This window comes from Alligator mississippiensis, chromosome 15, assembly GCF_030867095.1.
Source record: "Alligator mississippiensis isolate rAllMis1 chromosome 15, rAllMis1, whole genome shotgun sequence".
Lineage (NCBI taxonomy): Eukaryota > Metazoa > Chordata > Crocodylia > Alligatoridae > Alligator > Alligator mississippiensis.
The window spans coordinates 8001012-8022635 of record NC_081838.1 but is presented as its reverse complement, the minus strand read 5'-3'; the positions used below and the strand labels follow the sequence as shown (position 1 = coordinate 8022635).

The window sequence follows — 21624 nt, the reverse complement described above, 5'->3', positions numbered from 1 at the left end:
GCATGCGTCTTCCTTAGGCAGGCGGGAGTCCGCATGCGCCTAGATAAATAAGCGGGGGAGGAGGGGCGTGTTGATCAGCACCGAGTGACCCCTCCCTACCGGCGTGAGGTATGGGCGCATGCGCACGGCGGGGGGGGGCAAAAAAAAAAAAAATTGTGCCCCGTTGACGCATGCGCAGTAAAGAGGAAGGGATCGCTAGGTGGATAGCTGAATGAATGGTGGCGCTGGGGCATTGGGACAACAGTGCCTGATGGCGCATGCGCATTAAAGAGGAACACGAACGGGGTGGGACGCATGCGTCAGAGGGCAACAAGTCGCCCGTGGCGCATGCGCAGGAAATAGGACAGTGGGCTGGTGGTGGGTTATCGAAATGGCGGCAGGGCTCTTTGTTTGCCTGGCAGCCTAAGTGTGTGCCCGGCCCTGGCCCCAGAAGCACGTCAGAGCCCCTCTTAGCGGCCATCCCCCTTCCCCCACTGCAGTCAGTGAACTGGGAGCCCCCCAAATATGCACCAGGGTAGCCAGCCCTGCCTTGGCGCCTTCCCTGCCTTGCCCTGCGCCAGCTGCTCAAAATGGCTGCCGTGGCGGTGTGAGCCTGGCCTGTGTCTGGGCCCCAAGATGGCCTCATTACTGCCTTGGGTGTCAGGCTGAGGGCAGCGTATGTCCTTGGGGGGCAGCCCCAGGATGGCCGCTGTCGCCAGGGCGTGACTGGTCAAGATGGCCGCTGCCGTGGCATGCCGATGGCCACTGCCGTGATGGCCGCCACCACCTTGGCGTGACTGGGTGATGGCGATGCCTGCTGTAGTCCTGAACCCCGAGGTGGCCGCCACCGCCTTGGCGTGACCGGGTGAAGGCAGCATCTGTCCTTGGGCTGAACCCCCGAGATGGCCACTGCCACCTTGCCGCGACTGGCACAAGCCCCCCACCAGCAGCGTGGGGGTCCTGGGTCCCGCGCTCCAACCCCACAAAGACGCACGGCAGCACCTCCTGCACCCCATGATGCTGCGCCCCGTCCTCCTTTCCTCCCGCAGCGCAGCGTAGGAGCCATCTCGGGCACCTGGGCCCGTTTCCCTCCCCCGGGGGAGAAAAATCCCCTTTCTGCAGCTAGAAGACAGGGGCTTTTCCTCCCCACTCCTACAAAAATGAATGCTCTTCCTCTGTTCTGGCTACATCAAGGCTCCAGTGAGATTTGAACTCACGACCCCTGGTTTACTAGACCAGTGCTCTCACCCCTGAGCTATAGAGCCATCCTTTGGTTTCTAATTTCCCTCCTCCTCTGCTCCACACAGCAGAGGTGGCCACCTGCTCTTCCCTGGAAGACTTTAGGGGGTGCAAGGACCTGCCGCACCCCATTGCAGCTCTGGGGAAGCCAGCAAGGCCAGGGACCTGAAGCAGAGACCTCCAGATGTGTCCTCAGGGTCTCCTGCCTCTGGCAGCCCCAGGCAGAGCTCATTTCAGGGGAAAGGGGTTAGAGACACGTGTGACCTGAACAGCCTCAGAGTTGACCTCTGACCTCCTGCTGCTTTGCCCCAGGGGCAGCCACACGCTGAGGTGTCAGACCAGGATGCAGGAGCCTCAGCTGGGGCTTCCCCCCTGCTGCTCCCCTCAACATCCAGGCTCCAGGGCAGCTCCGCAGCTGAACTCACCACCCGGCCCCTCTACGCCAGGTGTGGGAACCTGCAAGCTTGGGACGTGGTGGATCTCAATATCTGGGGGTGGGCAGGATGTCCAGGGGGAAAGTGCCCTGCAGTGGGAGCAGATACAGGCTTTATATGTGCTGGGGGATGTAGCTCAGTGGTAGAGCGCCTGCTTCGCATGTAGGAGGTCCTGGGTTCAATCCCCAGCATCTCCAGCTGCTTTTGCCCCTGGGATGGGCTGAGAGCGCCCAGGCAGTGATGGGCACTTATTCTGCCTTTTGGATCTACACGGGCTGATTTTTCTTCCTCCTTGTAGGGTGAAAGCTAAAGCTCAAAAAGACTTCCTGCCCCCCCAGAGGTAGCCGACACACCAAAAAGGCCACCCCTCCAGCTCTAAAACACTCAGGGAGAGTTTGGAGCAAAGGGAGCTGTGATGCCTGCAAAACCACCCCCTGCCCAGGTAGGAAATATAAAAAAAGGAGATGGAGAGCACATGGAAAGCAGGTGCTCTGCCACTGAGCTATATTCCCCAGGCCCATAGCCACCTCCATCCTATAGCACTGTGGACCCCATGAAACTCCCTCCCTGAGCACTGAGATCTGCTGGGTCTCAAGGCTGAGGGGAGGAGGCATCTGCTGGGCACCCGCATCAGCTGTCCCAGGGGTGCATCTCCTCCCTGGGCTCACATCTGTCCAGGAGGTGCTGGGGGGAAAAATGGAGCTGGAGATGCAACCCGGGGCTTCATGCATGCAAAGCAGGTGCTCTACCACTGAGCTATACCCCCTGCCAGGTATTTATCCCAGGGACATTATCCCTGGATGTGCCCCCTGCCCTTGTCCAGCTGCACCCAACCCCACGCCAGACACCGGGCACATTTCAGCAGCTACACCCCAGCCCGAGAGACCCGCTGAAGCCCCTGCCTCTGCTGTGCTGTGCTGTGCTGGGCTGTGGTGTGGGGGCGAATGCCCCTCAGAGACAGGGTTCAGCCAGCCCAGGCCGAGTTGCCTCATGAACCTCACTGACCACCGGCAGCCTCCTGCTGCTCTGCCCCCATCTCCCCCCCTCCCCACAGGGTTCTCCAGCCCCTACCCAAAAACTCCCCTTCATGCACCATCACCTCCACCCCCACCACAAATTTGGCAGCAGGACAGAGGTGTCACCTGGCACCACGGTTCTAGACTGCGAGTTCCAGGACTATTGATTATCCGGCATCGTTCCTGGGTTGGACTAGCTGCGATCTCCGAAGATCCCTTCCAGCCCCACTTCTCTACAATAACCCGCGTCTCCGTCGTTAGGACAATCATTGACCCCCAGAGTGTATGAGCTGTGGCTTTCATTCCCACCCTGTACAGCCAGAAATAAAACAACAGCCCAAAGCTGGCACGGGCTCTGGAGAATGGGGTCAAATCTCACAGCATCAGATGATGACCCAGCTAGCGTCGTAGAATCATAGAAAATTAGGGTTTGAAGGGACCTCAGGTCACATCTAATCCAACCCCCTGCTCAAAGCAGGACCATCCCCAAATAGTTATTGTCCCAGCAAGGGGAACCCGGCACCCAGCTGGCTTTAGTGCCAAGAGACCTCTTTGTGTTGTGCCAGACCTCCTGGCCCCTGCGCTAGCCTAGGCTGTGGCTTGTGGTGCTCTCGGTTTTGTGGTTTCCAAGGGACCCAGTCCTGCTTTCCCAACGTTTCGTATCAGAGGGAATATTTATTCTTTTGCAAACACTCCAACAGTACCCAGTACACCAGAAAAAAAGGGGGTGGGGAGAGAATAAACCCTCTACATTTATTAAGGAAACTAAGACATACAAAAAACTAGAACTCTTGGTTCCAAAATGATACTTTTTATTAGACCAACTGGAAAATGGCAAGAAAATTTTCCTTTTCTGCAAGCTTTCGGGATCAAAGTCCCTTCATCAGGCTCTGGGAAAAGTGTAGATGGTACAAGATGGTAAAAAGTCCCCATAGGTAAGAAATAAACTTCATTTTTGCAATGAACTAAGGAAACTAAGACACCCAGGTTAAGAAACAGAACAGAAGAGGCAGGCAGGCTGGGGACTGCTGGAAAAGATACTGTACATTCTCACATATAACACACCCTGGGATATAATGCGCCCCTTGATCTGAAAGGCAGAATGAAAGGGGGGAAAAAAGCTCTTTCCTTGCCATATTTCTCACATATAAGGCGCACCAATATTCCCAGGAGCTGTTTTCAGGGGGAAAAGTGATGTGGCATACCAAAAAGTACAGTACTCTGCGAGGCCTCTCCAGCTGCTCTTCGCACAATAGTGTGGGTTCGGACTGTCTGTCGCCCCGGAGAAGATCCTGGAGAGGGGCTGGCTTCACTCCATGCCTGGATGCTGGCAGGGGCAGGCCGGCTGGGGCCGGCTGAGGATGACGCTGACCAGGCGCTCCAGGAGCTGCCGGTCCTGCTTCCGCTGGGTCTTCTCATGCTCCAGGAAGCGCTCCATGAGCCACCCCTCCTGCTCCAGGTGGGCATGCTGGATGGCCTTGAGCTCCTCGCAGCATTGGCACATCTCCGCAAACATGTCGTCCACGGCCTGCTTGTGCTTCCCCCGCAGCCACACCATGTGCTCGTTCAGCCGTGGGGGTGGGCTGGCCGGATCCTCGCACGTTGAGCCACCTGGCTGGGGAAAGGGAACAGAGCGTTACATGTACCCAGGCACCAGGAGACTTGAGGGATGGTCCCCCCATGACCACACTTGACTTTTGATCGAGGAATATACTGTGTTTATTCACCACCCGTAAACCTTTGCCCCCTGCAAAAAGCCCTCTAAAATTAGGGAGTGCATCTTAAGGAGGAAAGCTGGTTTTCTTCCCTGAAATAAAGGTGCTGCGCTATAAGGTTGCTGCTTCTCTGCACGCTGCAGGGGCAGAGTCCAGCTGTAACCCTTATCCAGCCCCTGCCCCATTGGCGTTTACTTCTGGCTTAGCAGCCAAAATCGGACACATCTACACGTGCATATTTAATGCGCATTAGCCCAATTTAAGGTGCATTAATGGCACACACGCACCCTTAATGTACCTTAAAATGGTGATTTGAGGCTGTGAGCCTAAATTTGATCCCCACAGCTGCAGCAGAGTGTAGGCCTAGATCACCCCCAGCCTTCCAGTGATGGAAAGTCCTCAACGCCTCGGGGACGTCACTGGGCCTTGATCACCCCCTCCCAAGGCCCTGCCAGCCTCCCCTCAGCCTAGAGCCAACAGCTCCCCTAGCCCCAGGCCTCCCTCCACTGCTAGCACCTGCACTCCAGGGCCTGACCAGCCTCCACCCCTCAGCCCCACTCAATCACCACGATCACCTGCAGCACCGTCTCGTACAGGAGCCGGGGCCGGGGCCGGGGGTGGCGGCTCGAGTCCAGCTCCTGCATCCCGTGCCTAGCCTGCGGGAAGGGCGGCCGCAGCCCCGCCTGCTGCAGGTGGGGGGGAATCTACCCCGGGGAGGTGGTGGGAGTCTGTGCGGGGGATGGGATGGTATCCAAGGGGGTGGGAGTCTAGACAGAGGAGCAATGAGTCTACCCCAGGGTGGGAGTCCTTGTAGGGGATGGAATTGTATCCAGGGAGGGTGGATGTCTATACAGGGGGCAAATGAGTCTACCCCAGGGGTAGGGGAGTCCATGCAGGTGGGTGGGAGTGTGTCCAGGGGGTGCTGTGAGTCTATCCAGGTGGGATAGGAGTCTCTGCAGGGGGTACATGAGTCCACCCCAGGGGGCTGATGTCATCTACCTGAACTTTAAGAAGGCATTCGACACAGTTTTGCATCCTATTCTCATAGGGAAGCTAACAGGCTGTGGGGTGGATGCCTACACAGTCGGGTGGGTGGCAAACTAGCTCAGGGACCGCACCCAGAAAGTGGGGGTGGACAGGTCGTTGGCCTGGAAGGAGGTGGGCAGTGGGGTCCTGCAGGGGTCGGTCCTTGGACCGGTGCTATTTAATATCTTCATCAGTGATTTGGACGAGGGTGTGGAGAGCACCCTGTCCAAGTTCACAAATGACACCAAGTTATGGGGCAAAGTTAACACACTGGAGGGCAGGGAGCAGGTACAGGCCAATCTGGACAGGCTGGAGCAGTGGGCACAATGAAACAGGATGCAATTCAACAAGGACAAATGCAAGGTACTCCACCTTGGGAGGAGGACTCCCCTGCACACCTACAGGCTGGGGGATGACCTCCTCAGCAGCTCAGCGGCTGGAAGGGATCTTGGAGTCATTGTTGACTCCAAGATCCACATGAACCGGCAGTGTACCGAGGCCATCAACAAAGCCAATCGCACCTAGTCGTGCATTAGCAGATGCATGACCAACAGATCGAGGGAGGTGCTGCTCCCCCTCTATGCGGCACTGGTCAGGCCGCAGCTGGAGTACTGTGCCCAATTCTGGGCGCCGCAGTTCAAGAGGGACACGGAGAAACTGGAGAGGGTCCAGAAGAAGTCACTCACATGGTTACTGGCCTCTGTGCAAGACCGTACGAGGGGAGGTTGAGGGATCTGGATCTCTTCAGCCTTCACAAGAGACGCCTGAGGGGAGACCTTGTAGCAGCCTATAAGTTTATCAGGGGAGGACAACAGACAGTTGGGGATGTGCTATTTACCAGAGCACACCTAGGAGTAACTAGGAATAATGGGTACAAACTAGTGGAGAGTAGATTCGGGTCAGACATTAGGAAGAAATTTTTCACGGTAAGGATGGCCAGAATCTGGAACGGGCTGCCAAGAAAGGTGGTACTCTCACCTAACTTGAAGGTCTTCAGAAGGAGGCTAGGTAGGCACCTGGCTGGTGTCGTCTGACCTCGGTCCTTTTCCTGCCAGGGGCAGGGGGCCGGACACGATGATCCTTCGGGATCCCTTCCAACTCTACAATCTATGAATCTATGAATATGGTAACGGGTGTGTGGCACACTGGGAAATGCAGTAACAGGAGTGTGGGGCACTAGGAAATAGGGTAACGGATGTGTGGGGCACTAGGAAATATGGGAATGGGTGTGTGGCGCACTAGGAAATACGGTGAGAGGTGTGTGGTGCATTAGGAAATACAGTAACAGGGTGTGTGGTATGCTAGGAAATACAGTAATGGGTGCATGGTGCACTAGAAAATATGGTAATGGGGTGTGTGCTACACCAGGAAATACAGTAAGGGGGGGTGTGGTGCACTAGGAAATAAGGTAAGGGCCTCAGCCAGGAAAGGAAAGAGACCAGGGCAGGAACTGAGGCATGTCGCAGCACAGGGATGTGACCAAGGCCACCTTGGGAGGCCAGTGGCAGAGAGAAGGGAGCTGATCCCAGGGGCAGTGGCGCCCCCCATTGGCTGAGAGGAGCCAGGGAATAGGCCCCGCCCCCAACTCAGCCTGCAGCCAGGGGTACCCGATGCACATACATGCTGGCAGGAGGGGCAGAGCCGCAGCTTCTGCCAGCAGTTGGGCTCGCCGTGCATGCGCCCGGGCCCCTCTGCGCCCCGCCTCTACCAGGACTTAATTTCCCGGCGCACCCCAGGGTGCCCACGTGACTGCCGCACTATGGGTGCCCTGCACGTCCTAAAGACCTGCAGGCGCCCGGCACTGCTGCGGGTCGGGGTCCTGATGTCAGCATGCTACCCGCAGGGGGCAGCTGTGGGTCGGGAGTGAGGGGCACTAACCCACCCTCACACACCCGCCAGCCCCCAGCCCCCACTCCCCTGCCCGGGAACCCAGGCATCCGGGCTCCCGACCCCACCCGTGGGCCCCAGATTCCCCGGTGCCCTGCACTCCCGACCCACAGCCCCCTGCACCCCCCGTGTGCCCCTCACTCCTGACCCACGGTGCCCTGCATCCCCCCTCCCCTCACTACTGGCCTGCAACTCCCTGTACCCTGCTGGTGCCCTCACTCCCAACCCACAGCTCCCTCACTCCCCTGCCCAGCATGGGGCCTTGTGGGCCAGGCATGGAGCCGGGCCACTGGGCGGCAGCAATGCTGTGCGTGGCCCAGGCGGGTGTGCTGCAGGTGGTCGCCCTGTGTGCCTGGGGCCTTGGCAGCTGCCACATCCCACCAGGGCTGGGCCTGGCTGTAGGCGCTGGGGTGGCGGTGACGGCAGGCTCAGCGCCGGGCCTCAGGCAGCAGCAGTGGCAGGGACAGTGGCGGTGGCAGGAACAGCAGTGGCTGCAACTCAGAGGGCAATGAGCGGGCCCTGACCCCGGCCCTGGCGTGGCGGCCCCGGGCACGGCCGTGCAGCACAGAGTGGTGGGACCGCACGGTGCTGCAGACCTGGGACGATGGGCAGTGGCAGCAGAGCTTCCACATGAGCGCGGGCACCTTCCGGGCGCTGTGCGCGGAGCCAGCACCTGCCCTGCACCGGCAGCACACCCTCATGAGCCTGCCACTCAGCATGGAGAAGCACATGGCCATCATGCTCTGGAAGCTGGCCACGGCCACCTGCTACCGTGCTGTGGGCATCCAGTTCAGCGTGGGGCGCTCGACAGCGGGCGCTGTGGTGCTGGAGGTTTGCCAGGCCGTCCAGCGTGGGCTGCTGCGGCGTGCCGTGGCCTGGCTGGGCGATGCCCACAAGCTGCTGGCCGCCTTCAGGGTGCTGGGGCTGCCGCGCTACATCGGTGCCCTGGGCCTGGCCCACACACCCATCCAGTGCCCACCGCACCAGGCGGCCGACTACATCAATGCCCGCGGCTACTACTCCATGGCGCTGCAGGTGCTGGTGGACCACCACGGGCGTTTCACCCAAGTCAGTGCAGGCTGGCCGGGCAAGGCGCACCCGGCCCGGGTGCTGCGCCGCTCGGGGCTGTACCACCTATGCCGGCGGGGGTCATGCAACGATTTTGCCGTGGACAACCTGCCACGGCTGGTCTCAGCCTGCTGCGCGCTGCACAACCTGTGCGAGCACCGGGGCGAGTCCTTTGACGAGGCCTGGGCAGCCAAGGCACAGCGCCTGGGCGCCAGCTTCCAGCAGCCTGAGGCCTGGCCTGAGACCCCCGCTAAGCCCATCAGTACGCTCCAGAGTGAACACCCCACGGGGACAGCGGTGCCTCTCCTGGCACTGTGGCACTGCCCAGCAGCCGCCTGCGTCCCAGCCTGGGGCTTCTACCTGCTCCCAGCCCCCAGGGCTCAGGGGTTCGGGCCCACCCGGCCCAGGACCGAGTGAGGGGCGAGCTGTGGGCACTGAGAAGGGCAAACTTGTTCCCTGCTGGGGAGGGGCCAGGGCAGCAGGACCCCCGGGCAGCCGACACCTTTCCCACCCCGAAAGGTGCGTCCAAATAGGCATGACACATCAGCTGCCTCAGCCCCGAGCCCTGCCGCCCATAGACTCATGTCTGTACATGGGTGCAGGGGGAGGCACTCTCCTGCTCACGGATGCAGTTGTGTCGTGTGCGTGTGGAGATAGATATACACACACGGGTATGTACACACACACACACACACACACACACACACACACACATAAGTATATGTATGTATATAAAGGCATGCCCATGTACACACACACACACACACACACACACACAGATATAGGTACACACGGGTGTGTGTGTATATATATATATATATATATACACACACACACACATACATACACACATACACACACCTCTATACACACACACACACACACACACATACACAACTGTATACACACATGTATATAGTTGATACATATGCATGTATACACACGTGTTGGGTCTTTGTGCCCCAGAGCCCCCCAGGGCTGCTCCCACCCACCACCCCACACCACTGTTGCCCCCTGGCCCTGCCAACGGGGCATCCTAATGGTCAAAGCAGGGATAGCCAGCCCTCCTGGCTTCAATGCCACCTGCAGGAGGGACGCCAGGACTCCTGGGTTCAAACCCAAGTTTCCCCCCCAACTGTGACCTTGGCACCTGCCCCTCTCCCCCAGATCTGCCCCTACACCTGAGCCCTCTATTGGCTCCGGCCTCCAAGGTCAGGGCCTGCCCGGGACCCCATTTCCAGGCCGCGGCCCCAGCCCTCTGCTCCAGCTCGGGCTCCCCCGACTCCCAGGGCCCCATCGCACCGGGGGGCTGGCTGGGCTATTATGCGTGTGCATGTGTGCACACGCCCGCCCCCACCCCAGGCCGCGGCGTTATTAAGCATGCCGGCAGGCAGCGAGCGCAGCGCTGGGTGCTCTCAGCAAATCAAAACTCCATTCAGGCAGGTGATGGATGGCTCTGCCCTGCCGGTGAACCCGCGCTTTAATACAGAGGAAGTTATGAAACCCACATCCATCAGCGCGCCAGGCGCTGGCCGCCCCAGGCTGGCAGCTCCGCTGTGCTGGCGCTGCGTCGGGCTCGCTGGAGCTGCGGGGGGGCAAGTCTGAGTCCCATTGCTGCCCCCCCATGCACACATACCCCAATGGAGGGTGGGTTTACCAGCAGGGAGGGGGGTTGTCTGACCCAAGCCGGGTGCGGGACGGGTGGAGAGAGCCCCCAGGCACCCCCCAGGCTTGCAACGGGCTCGTGGCCCTTTTTGAATTTTCTGATATTTTATCTGTCGCCCCATACATCACTGTGGCGGCTGCAGGGAACCGGCGTGGGGGTGTTGTGTGTGTGTGTGCATGTATGTGTGTGTGTGCATGCCTCTGCGTATGTGTGCATGCAAGGGTGTGAACACCTCTCGGTGTGCATGCAGATGTGTGGGTGCCTGCCTCTGTATGTGTGTGTGCATGTCTATGTACCTGTGTGTCTGCATGCGTGTGGGCATGCGTGCCTCTGTGTACGTGTGCGCATGTCTGTATTTGTGTGCAGCTGTGTCCGTGCCTCTGGGTGTGGGTGCGTGTGTGCATGTATGCAGGTGTGTGCATGTCTGCCTCTGTATATGTATGTTCATGTAAGTGTGTGTGTGTCTGTGTGTGCCTGTATGTGTGTGTGCATGCCTCTGTGTATGTGTGTGTATGTCTGCATGGTTCTGAGTGCACATGCATGTGTATCTGTGTGTCAGTGTGTGTGTGTGTGTGTGTGTGCGTGTGCCTGTATGTGTGCATGCGTGCCTCTGTGTATGTGTGCATATGTCTGTACAGGTCTGCATGTGCACACAGATGTGTGTGCACCTGTGTGTGTGTGTGTGTGCACGTGTCCATGCCTCTGTATGTCTGTGTGTGTGTATGTGTGCAGGTATGTGTGTGTGCGCATGCCTCTGTATATGTGTGTGCATGTATATGTGTGCGGGGGTGCAGGCATGTGTGCATGTATGTCTCTGTGTATGTGTGCATGTGTCTGCATGGATCTGCATGTGTATGCATGTGTGTCTGTGCTTGTGTGTGTGCCCATGTGCATGAGTGTTTCCATGCTTCTGTATATCTGTGTGCATGTATGCAAGTGTGTGTCCCTGCCTCTGTATATGTATGCATGTATGTGTGTGCGTCTGTATGCGGGTGCATGTGAATATGTGTGTGTGCAGGAGTTGCATGCCTGCATGTACATGGGCGCACATGTATGTGCGTGGGTGTGCTTGTGTGCATGTGTGTGTCTGCGCGCATGCACCTGTGTGTGCATACTTTGGTATACACGTGTGCATGGGTGTATGCATGCATTCATGTACGGCTGTTTGTGTTTGCATGTGTGTGCATGTAACCATGCATGTGTGAGAGCACGTGCATGTGTGCGGGAGGTGCAAACATGTGCATGTGTGTGCAGGCACACATGCATGTGTGCAGTGCATGCGTGCGTGCATGCACACCGATGTGTGTGCACAGCCCAAGGGGGTCCTTTGGCATGGGGGAGGGGGGTGGCCACAGGGTGGGCAGGGGACAAGAGGGGAACGGATGAAGGGAGGAGGGCACGTGCCAGAGGACGCTGTGACTTCTGTGGGGACGGGTGACAGCACCTCAGGGCACCGTCCCGGGGAAGAGCGCAGCGTCTCCCCGCACTGACCCTTTCCTGGCATGGCCGGTGCCCACATGCTGACAAGCTGGAGCCAGGCTCAGGCGGCTGCCAAGACCCTGGGAGGGAACCCAACGCCCCACTCTGCCCCCGCCACGCCGGGGAGGCCCGGCCATGGCCCAAGGGGGTGGCATCCTCCTCGGGGGGACGTGTGGGGAGGGGGCCAAGGCCCAGCAGAGGGCACGGGGCTCAGGGAGCGGCCCCCATGAAGGCAGCCGGGGCCTCGTGGGTGGCAGCCATCTTGGCCACGGCAGCCATTTTGGGGCAGGAGGCCTCCAAGCCACGTGGGGTGTCCCCCCCACACACAACAGCAGCCGTGGTCACGGATGGGGGGGGGGGGGGGCACTCAGCCCCTGCCCATCCTTCCCCAGGGGGGCAACTCAGCCATGTCAAGTTGCCCCAACGTCTCCGGGGTCGGCCACGGCAAATTGGTTTTACGCGTGGCACACGCCGTGCACGTGCCCTGCAGCCCCCTCACACACACATGCGCGCGCAGGCACGGAGCCAGGAATACGCACATGCTGCCTCGCACGCACGCAAGGCCACCTCCTTGCATGCACACCCCGCCCCGCCTGCACACACAACTTGTGCACTGTAGCTGCCCCCTCACAGACGTCTCCATATCCCTTAGGCCTTTGCACATGCACACACACGTGCACACTCACACATACACACACATGACCAATGCACCTAAGCTGCCCCCTCATAGATGTCTCCATACTGTCCTAGGCCCTCACACACACACACATGAACATGCACAAACATACGCATGCATGCACACATACACACACCCCCACACATACCCAGAGCTACCTCCTTGCACTCCCGCACACCCCTGCCCTCACACACAGCCTATGCACTGAAGCTGCCCCCTCACAGATGTCTTCATACCCCGCTAAGCCCTCACATGCACACACATGAACATGCACACACATGACCTATGCGTCATAACTGGCCCCCTCACAGGCATCTCCATCTCCCCAGGCCCTCACATGAATACACACACACACATGCACACACACCCGACTTATGCACCATAGCTGCCCCCTCACAGACATCTCCACACCCCGCTAGGCCCTTGTATGTACACACATACACACACACCCGACTTCTGCACCATAGCTGCCCCCTCACAGACATCTCCACACCCCGCTAGGCCCTTGTATGTACACACATACACACACACCCGACTTCTGCACCATAGCTGCCCTCTCACAGACGTCTCCATACCCCCTAGGCCCTTGCACACACATGCACACACATGCACACAGCTTCCCACAGGCTCTGGGCTGTGACTACAGGAGGGTCCTGGGGTGGCGGGGTCTCATGGCTGGGCTCCGGGTGCAGGGGAGACAAGACCCCCACCACAGGACCACGGGGGACCCAGCCCTGCTCCTTCAGGGTCCATGATACCTGCGGGTGCTGGCGCTCCTCACTCCTAACCCATATTCCCCAATATTGCCACACCAGAGCCCCCCACCCCTGCCCCATGATGCCCCAGAGCGGCTGGGGGGCATTGGGCAGAGAGGAGCCCCGGCTCCATCCCAGCGCGCAGCTCAAGGGCTGGGCAGGGGAGGGGGGGGCAGGCCATCCTTCATGCTGGTTCTGCTCTGCTGCTCCAGCGATGGCGGGATGAAGCATCCTCATTACCAGCATATTGATGCTGAAGTGATTCACGTGGCCTTTCATCACCCAGCCAGGGCAGTGGGGGGAGATCAGGCCAGGGCCTCCAGTGTCCCACCCCCTGCTCCGCGTGGGGGGAAGGCCCCAGGACTCCTGCCCCTTGTCTCTAAGCATTGGGCCCCGCTCCCCTCTGGAAGCCGGGGAGAGCCCAGGTGTCCTGGCCCCCTCCCCTCCCCTCCCCTCCCCACAAAAAGCCCCTGCTGGTTCCAAGATTGCACTCCCCCGGGGGGTATCTGGAGCACCCCTGGGGCAGGACAAGGGGCACCCATGGAGCCAAGCCCACCAGGTTGGCAGCACTGGTGCCCCCCAGACCCAGGGAGCACACCCCCCCCATCAAAGGTAGGTCCACTCCCTGCTCTCTCATTGCCTGTATGCAAATCAGCTCCTCTACCCCAAAGCAGGCAATGCCCGGGGATGCCCTGCAAAGCCACCGCCACCTGGATTTGAACTTGTGGCCTCACCTGCTCCTGCTGGCTGAGCTAATGGCAGCAGTAGGAGGCTGTTACCTGCCCCGATGTCCTGCATCCCCCAGGCCTGGGCTTCGGGGCACAGCTCAAGTCTTCTGCTGCCTTGGCCCCTTGGCATCGAGGGCTAGGGTGGGATGGGGGGGGCACAAAGGGGACCCGGGGGGCAGCAGTGGCAGAAGGCCAAATGCTACCGGGGGGGGCAAAAGGCACCCCCCAATTAGAAATGCCCCCCTCCTCCTGTCACCCCTGCTCGGGGGGGGGGAGAACCCAGGCATCCCCGGGCCCTTTGCTCTAACCACTAGGCCCCAGAGGAAGAAGCCAGGTGTGCTGGCTCCCTGCCCCCACCATTAACAACCACTGCCCAGGTGTCTCATGGCCAGGTCTTGTCCTGCCAGGCTGTGCCCCTCCTCTGCTGAGCCCCAGCTGGTGGAAGAGGGGGATCCTGGACAGACAGGTGGGGGGGCACCTCTAGAGTCAAGCATGGGTGTGGGGAGCCCAGAGCTGGCCTGGGGGCTCTGGGTTGGGAGTGAGGAGCACCCTCAGGGCTGGGGGTACATGGGGCTGCGGGTTGGGAGTGAGGGGCACCGCACAGCTGGGAGTGAGGGGCACCAGTAGGGTGGGGGGCAGGGGGCTGCAGGTTGGGAGTGAGGGGCATCGGCGGGGGGCGGGCAGGGAGCTGCAGGTTGGGAGTGAGGGGCACCGACAGGGTGGGGGGCAAAGGGCTGAGCCCTCAGGCCTGGCTTAAAACAACCTGTGACACCTCAGCACAGCCACACACTGCCTAACCGCCCCCCCCCCCCATCCTCTACCGCCCCCCTCCAGCTTTTAAGGTGAGACTCACAACACACGCCAGCACACACCTGCACATGCCTGCACACACGTTGCAAGCCCAACCCCTCCCCAAAGCAAGCAGGGGGCCATGGCCAAGCCCTGTCCCAGCCCTGAGCTCCCTGCTTGGGGTCACCCCACCTCCTGCTGAGCCCCCAGACCCCCCAACGCCCCAGTGCAGCGGTGCACAGAGCTGCACATCCCGAGCACCCCCTGCCACCCGCTCACCCTAGCGCGGTCCCCCCAGCCAGGCCCTGCCACCTTTAGGGCTGGTCCAGCCCCCCAAGGACACTCCAGAGCCCAGGGGACGATGGGGACCCCTGTCCTGCCCTGAGCCCTGGCCCATGGGGGTGCAGCAGTGTTGGGGCAGGTTGTGTGGTGCAGCAGCGCCGTCTGGTGGGGACATGGAGCAAGTGCAGGCCGAGGCCAGGCCTGGCGGCAGGGGGGTCAGGATCAGGCCTGGGGGGTGCATGGGACCTGGGGCCTTCCATAGCCCTCATGCCTGCTGGGGTAGCGAGGGCACCGCCGGGCCTGGGGTTCATGGGGGGCCAGGACAGGCTCCAGGACAGGTGGAAGGGGCAGGATCACAGCCCCCTGGGGAAACTGAGGCAGGGACCTCTGACCACTAGACCGTGCTCCCATGCAGAGAAAGGACCCAGGAGTCCTGGCTCACTGACCCCCACCCTCGTGGAAACACTGGCCCTTCAGGTGTCCAGGTTCCCAGCCCCTCACCCTGCTCTAACCACTACATCCCACTCCCCACCTGTCCTCCGGGACAGTACTCAGGCATCCTGGCCTCCAGCCCCCGCTACTCTAACCACTCCCCTGCCCCAGTGCCTGGTTTCCACACAGGGCTAGGCCAGGGCCCCCAGCCCAGGGACCGGGGCCAACCCCAAGCCTGGTGTAGTGCCCAGGTCCCAGTCCAATGGTGAGCAGACTCCCATTCCCTCCCCATCCTACTGCCCTTGCACACACATGCAAACGTGCTCACACACGCCTATACAGATGCATGCCTTCAGACGCACCCCTGCACACCCACCCACGTACACAAACCCACAAGCAGATGCATACGTGCAAGCACACACATGTGCGTGCATCCTCACACGTGCCCAAGGACACCCACCTATGTGCATACACACAGGCACAGCCACGCACACACAGGCGCCCAAATGTAGACGTGCACACCCATGCGTGAACAGTTTCCTAGAGCCAGGAACTGCGCTGAAGCAGCCAGGAAGCCCGGCGTTTTAATTTGCGTGAAACTCGGTCTTACAGTATTTCATGTATATCACACGCGTGCCAATGTCCAGAAGCCGGTTTGGGGGGAGCGGTGCACGTTGTGTATGAGAAAATACGGCACCTGGCTATAGCTCTTGGGTACGGTTGAAGGCGGGTATTTGCAGCGCCAGAAGCATTAGGGAGGCTTCGTACGCCAATGTGTGTGTGAAAGAGCATTGACGCGGCCAGGTGTCGCTGGCTGCGGTTTTCTGTCCGATGCCCTCGTTATTGCTGTTCAGCAGATGATGATGATGAAGGTCATATCCACCCCCACCCCATGCTTGGGCCAGGACCCCCATAGTCTCCCTGCCTTGCAGCCCCGGGCCCGGCCGTGTCCCTGGCTGCGTTCCAGGCCCCAGGGGCTTGGGCTTATCCCAGGCTCAGTCCAGACCCCTGTCCCAGGGGTGTTTTGGGGATCACAGGTGTCACCAGGCCCCATGGACCAGGTGGACAGGGCTGTGACCCCCTCACCCCCCCAGCCCAGGCTGCTCAGGGAGACTGAGCCTTGCAGTGGGGGGCTGGGGCAGTGGGGAACCCCCCCTCCTGCCCCTGACACCAGGGTCAGGGCAGGGCTGGGGGCGCTGTCTGGGCGTCTCCCCTCCAGCAGCCACATTCCTGCCGCGGTCGTGCCTGCGTTCAGAGGCGCCCCCAGGCACGAGGGAGAGCAGGTGTGTGTCCTCCCCACCTGCCTGCCTCAGGGGGGAAGTGTGTGTGTGGGGGGGGGCCTGTGGTCCCTGAACCAGCACCACAAGAGGGTCCCAGCAGGGCCAGGCCACAGCTGGCTGATGGTATTTTGCAGGGCACCCTCATCACATGGCATGCGTGCAAGGGCATACATGCAAACACACCCGCCTTGTCATGGACAAGTCAATACACAGGGCCCGTGCACAGACATGCACACCTGCAGCCCACGCACACATGTAACACCCTGGTGCACATACGCATCACGCAACACATGTAACGCCCCTGTGCACCTATGCAATAGCCGCACGTGCCTGCAGCACACCCACAGACACGTGCATGCAATACCCCTGCCCATGCCCACATGAGTCATGCCACACATATGCAAGTAGCATGTTTGTATGAAGCAGGTTACACATAGGCATGCATGTAGCCTACATGTGCACACTGCACACACATGCACACCCACTCCGACATCTTTCCCTCCCCACACAGGCCTGGAGGCTGCTGCCCCCTGCTGGACACCCTGGCTCCAAAGTGCCCAAAGGCTGGAGTGGTGGGTGCCCCTGGCACAGAGCCCCTGAGAGAGCCTGGCATGGTGGGGGCAGGGATGGCAAAGGGGGGCCCAGCCTGTAGGAGGAGAGAGGGCCAAGGGATCTGCCCCGGGGGGGGGAGGCATGTATCTGAGTGCCCCTCCAGCACAGACCGCAGGTCAGCCCACCCCATAGCCAGCCAGCACTGAGGGCCCTGCCCCCACTGCCCTCCCTCCCACCCCCCGCCAGCGCCAGGCCCCAAAGCACTTTGGGACAGGAAGCTCGGGGTAAGGGGGCACCCGTGGCACACATTGGCCACTCCCGTGCCAGCCCCTCGGACACAATGAAAGGGAGGAACGAGGCTTCACATGAGAAAAGGGGCACATATGGGCACCCTCCGACATGTGCGCACACCCATGCATAGGCGCACACGCATGCACATGCACAAGCATTCACATGGACAGGCAAGTGTGGATGTCCAGGCATGCACACGCAGATACATGCATAGACACACATGTACATGCACCTTCACATGGATAGACCTGTGTGCACACATGCACAGAGACATGTATGCACACTCACACACATGTGGGCACATTTGTGCACCCAGGAGCCCACCCACAGGCAGGTGTCTGCCCACAGAGACCCATGCCAAGGCGCACGGCTTGCACATCCGTAAAGACGTGCACAAGTACAGAGGAACCTTTGAACCCTGCGCGCACGGGTGGCCAGACCAGGCCCTGGCTTGTCTCACAGGCCTGGCGGCTGGGCTGGGGAGAGAACCCAGGTGTCCCCCTCTCCCCCCTCCCCCCATGCCCAGCGGCTCCCATCCCAGCTGGGGGTGGGGGGCTTGGAGAGGATCCACGTGTGCCTGCGTGCCCTGTGCACACGTGATGTCTGTGAGGTGTGTGTGTAGGGGGGTGCAAACACACATGTGCACATGAAAGTCCTGCTCCCTGCCCCTTCCTTTGGCCCCTGGGGCCAGGATACAGAGACCCCCGCACCCCCGGGGCCCAGACCCCCTTGCCCCCCCACCTGGCTCCAGCCACCCCACCCCCCCAGTCCAGGGCTTGGCAGAACTGGGGGGTCATCCCCCAAATAGGGGGCTGCAACCCAGGCTGGGGGCGGGGTGGCTGAGCCTGGGCCAAGCTGGGGGGCTCTAACCCCCCCCCCCCCTTCCTGCCCTGCGATGCCCCAGGCTTGCGGGGGGCGGGGGCGCTGGTGCTTATAATAGCGCAAGGGCGACCCCTGGCGGCCGCGGGCGGGGTTGCACCCGGTGGGAACGGCGGGGAGGCTGGTGCCCCGCCAGCAGCTCCCGGGAGGGACCCAGGCGTCCGGGCTCTGCTCCCGCCCCGGTAACCCGGCACCGTGCGACAGGTGCCCGGTGCCCCCCCGCCCCCCGGGCAGTAACGGGACCCCCGGGCCAGGCTCGGGTTACGGGGGGGTCGGGACCCCCCGGGGCAGCTGCTGGCGGCCACGATCCCGCCTGGGGCGGCGGGTGTGAGCGTGTGTGTGCACACAGGTGCACGACCATGCATGTGGGTTTGCACGTGTGCCTGCCAGAGGTGTGTGCACACTGACTCTGTGTGTGTGCACACGTATCCATATCCATGCATGCAGGTTTGCACATGTGTCTGCGTGTGTATGCCAGATGTGTGTGCACACAGACTCGGTATGGGGGGTGTGCGCAGAACCATGCATGTGGGTTTGCACGTGTGCCTGCCTGTGCATGCCAGACGTGTGTGCGTGCATGTGTGCAGACTATGTTTGCAAGCGCGGGTTTGTAAGGGTGCCTGCGTGTGCACGCCAGATGTGTGTGCACACTGAGTCTGTGTATATGTGTCTGCACACTTGCATGTACCATGTGTGCTCATGTGTGTCCATGGCACATGCATGGCTGTCTGCATACATGCACTGCTTGTTTGTGTACATGCCTGGGGGTGTATGTGTGCCTGTTTGCACACACGTGCATGTATAAACATAGGCAAGTACAGGTGGGAGTCTTGTGTACACGTGCTCGTGGGTGCACAGGTACATGTGGGTGTATACATGCACCTGTCTGTATGTGCATGAATGTACATGCGTGTGTGTGTGTGCACGCATACATACAAGGGCCTGAGCATGCATCTGTGAGCATGCATGGGGCTGCTCGAGGGGCTCTGGTGCCTGCACAGGAGCCTGTGTATGTGTGCGCACACACAGGGTATCTGCAAATGCACGTGTACCCACCTGTGCACATGTGCATACACATATACATGGGACTGCAACGTGCACTGGTGCAAACTGGCACATGCCTACACGCATGCACATACACTCATGCCCACCCTGCCAACATCTCCCGAGTGGCTCACGTCTCCACCTGGCACTGTGGGGGGGAGGAGGGGGTGCATTTCTGCCATAACTCCAGTCCCCTGTCCCCCCACAAACATGCTGCAGATGCTTCATATTAATTAGTGCCATTAGCTCCCGGGTTTAATTACCCACCAGCTTGTACTGCCTTAATTGGGGATAACCCTTTCCCTGCCGTGCTGCAAAGGTGGGGGGGGGCAGAGTTGCTTGGTCCTCTTGGGCATCAACTCCACAGCTCATCATGGGGGTCGGGGGGGGGCAAGGGCTGAAGGTCAGGAGTGCGGGGCACGGGCAAGGGGTTGCGGGTCGGGAGTGAGGGGCCCCAGCAGGGCTGGTGGGGCAGGGGCTGGGGGGCAGGGGTGCACCTAATCCCCCGGGGAAGCAGCATCAGGAGACCTAAAGAACCCAAGTGTCCTGGGTCCCACACTGCCCCCCCTCCAACCCTGAGGCCCAGGAGGAGATAGGCTCAGGACCCAGGTTTGTGTAGCAACTGGCATCCCAAGGCCCTACTATGACATCACTGCGCACCACCATGACATCACGGCCGCAAGACCTGCCTGGGGCAGGGCCAGGCCCAGCAGCGGGGACTGGCCATGAAGGCGGGGGGCACGCCTGGGGCGCTGGTGCTCCGCCTGGTGCTGGCCTGGCTCCGGGCTCTCAGGTGGGTGAAGGGCGTGGGGCGGGGAGGCTGGGGACCAAAACAACATCCCTTGACCCCCCCATGTCCCCACAGGGCAGCAATCACCAGCCTCCTGCATCTGGCGCAGCGTGCCCTCTGCCACCTGCCCCTGCCCTGGGTCGTGCCATGGCACTGGGACCCGCTGGCTGTGGTGCTGCCTGGTCCCCCGCCCCCACCCAGTCTGAGCCCCCCGGACAGGGTGGGCGTAGGGTGGGGGCACCCGCTGGCCCAGGAGCCAGGTACAGTTGGGGTCAGGGAGGGGCACCCCAATGGCGCAGGCACCCGGACACCTGGGTTCCTACCCTCTGCGCCTGCCTCAGTTTCCCCTCTGAGGCCTGCACCGTCCCAGCTGCCAGCATGGCTCACCCCCTGGCAAATCACCCCATTGCTGGCGCTGCTGGGACCCCCTGGGCTCCAGCCACACCTCTGCCCATGCCTCAGTTTCCCAAGGAGCTGAGGCGCCTCTCGCTGCAGGCAAGGCCCCTGCGATGGGGGCCCCGGCCTGGCCAGGGGCAGAGGCAGAGGCAGAGGCAGAGGCAGAGGCAGAGGCAGGCCGTGGCCCCTGCACCGTGCGCTGGAAGCTGCTCTTCGGTGTGTACCCACTGGAGGCCACGACAGAGGCACAGCGGGAGCTGGACCGGCACCTGGGCACCCGCTACCGCGCCATGAAGGCAGCATGGCGCAGACGTGTGCCCAGTGCCCGGCACTGGCACGTGCACTCAGACCGTGAGTGGTCCCCCTGTCCTTTGCTCTTTGGTGCCACAGGACACCTAGTGCCACACCCTGGCACCCTCCATTTATAGCCCCCCAAGGCTCCACCCACCAAGAAGCCCCACCCCCAGTGAAACCATAGAGCCCCGCCCTCCTTAAAGAGCCAGGACCCCTCTAGGCTGAGACGGGGCCTGCTCTGTGCCCACAGTGGAGCTGGCGCTGGCCATCCAGGAGCATGAGGGGCGCGAGGAGGAGGAGGAGGAGAAGGAGGACGATGAGGAGGAGGCGCTGGAGGTGAGTGGGCAAAAAGGAAGGCTCCAGTGGGGCTGCAGGAGCACAGCCCAGGGGGCACGGCTGGGCTCTAACCATTGGGCACCACTGCCCACCTGGAGCAGGGAGAGGACCCAGGCATCCAAGCTGCCCAAAGCCCTGCCCTGTCACAAGAGGACCCAGGCGGCCGGGCTGGGTAGGGCTGGACGGGCACTGACCCCACCGCCCTGCCAGGCCGAGCGGCAGCTCCAGGGCCTGGACGAGGCGCAGTTCGGGGCAGCGCTACGGGACATCGACGCCGACGTGCCCCGGACCCACCGGCACCGCACCTTCTTCCAGTGAGTGCGGTCGCCCGGCCCCGGCCCTGGCCACGGCCACGGCCCCGGACCCCAGCCCCAAGCCCCCGGCTCAGCCCGCGGCTCCCGCAGGCGCCAGGGCCTGGCCCGGCTGATCCAGCTGCGCGACCTGCTGGTCACCTATGCCGCCTTCCACCCCGGTGAGCCCCCCCCCCCCCCCGCCACGGCCACAGCCACAGCCACAGCCACAGCCACAGCCACGCCCCAGCCCCCGCCCCGGGCCACACCCAGCACATGCCCCAGGCCCCACCCACTGCCC

The 21624-nt window shown here is 61.4% G+C and overlaps 2 non-coding genes across 2 annotated transcripts; one reads left to right on the top strand and one right to left on the bottom strand.

Annotated features, from left to right (window-relative positions):
- Window positions 1–1171: 1171 nt before the first annotated feature.
- Window positions 1172–1244, bottom strand: TRNAT-AGU (transfer RNA threonine (anticodon AGU)). Its single transcript has one exon. It is a non-coding gene; the product is annotated as a tRNA-Thr (tRNA).
- A 533-nt stretch (window positions 1245–1777) lies between these two features.
- TRNAA-CGC (transfer RNA alanine (anticodon CGC)) lies at window positions 1778–1849 on the top strand. Its single transcript has one exon. It is a non-coding gene; the product is annotated as a tRNA-Ala (tRNA).
- The last annotated feature ends 19775 nt before the right edge of the window (window positions 1850–21624 follow it).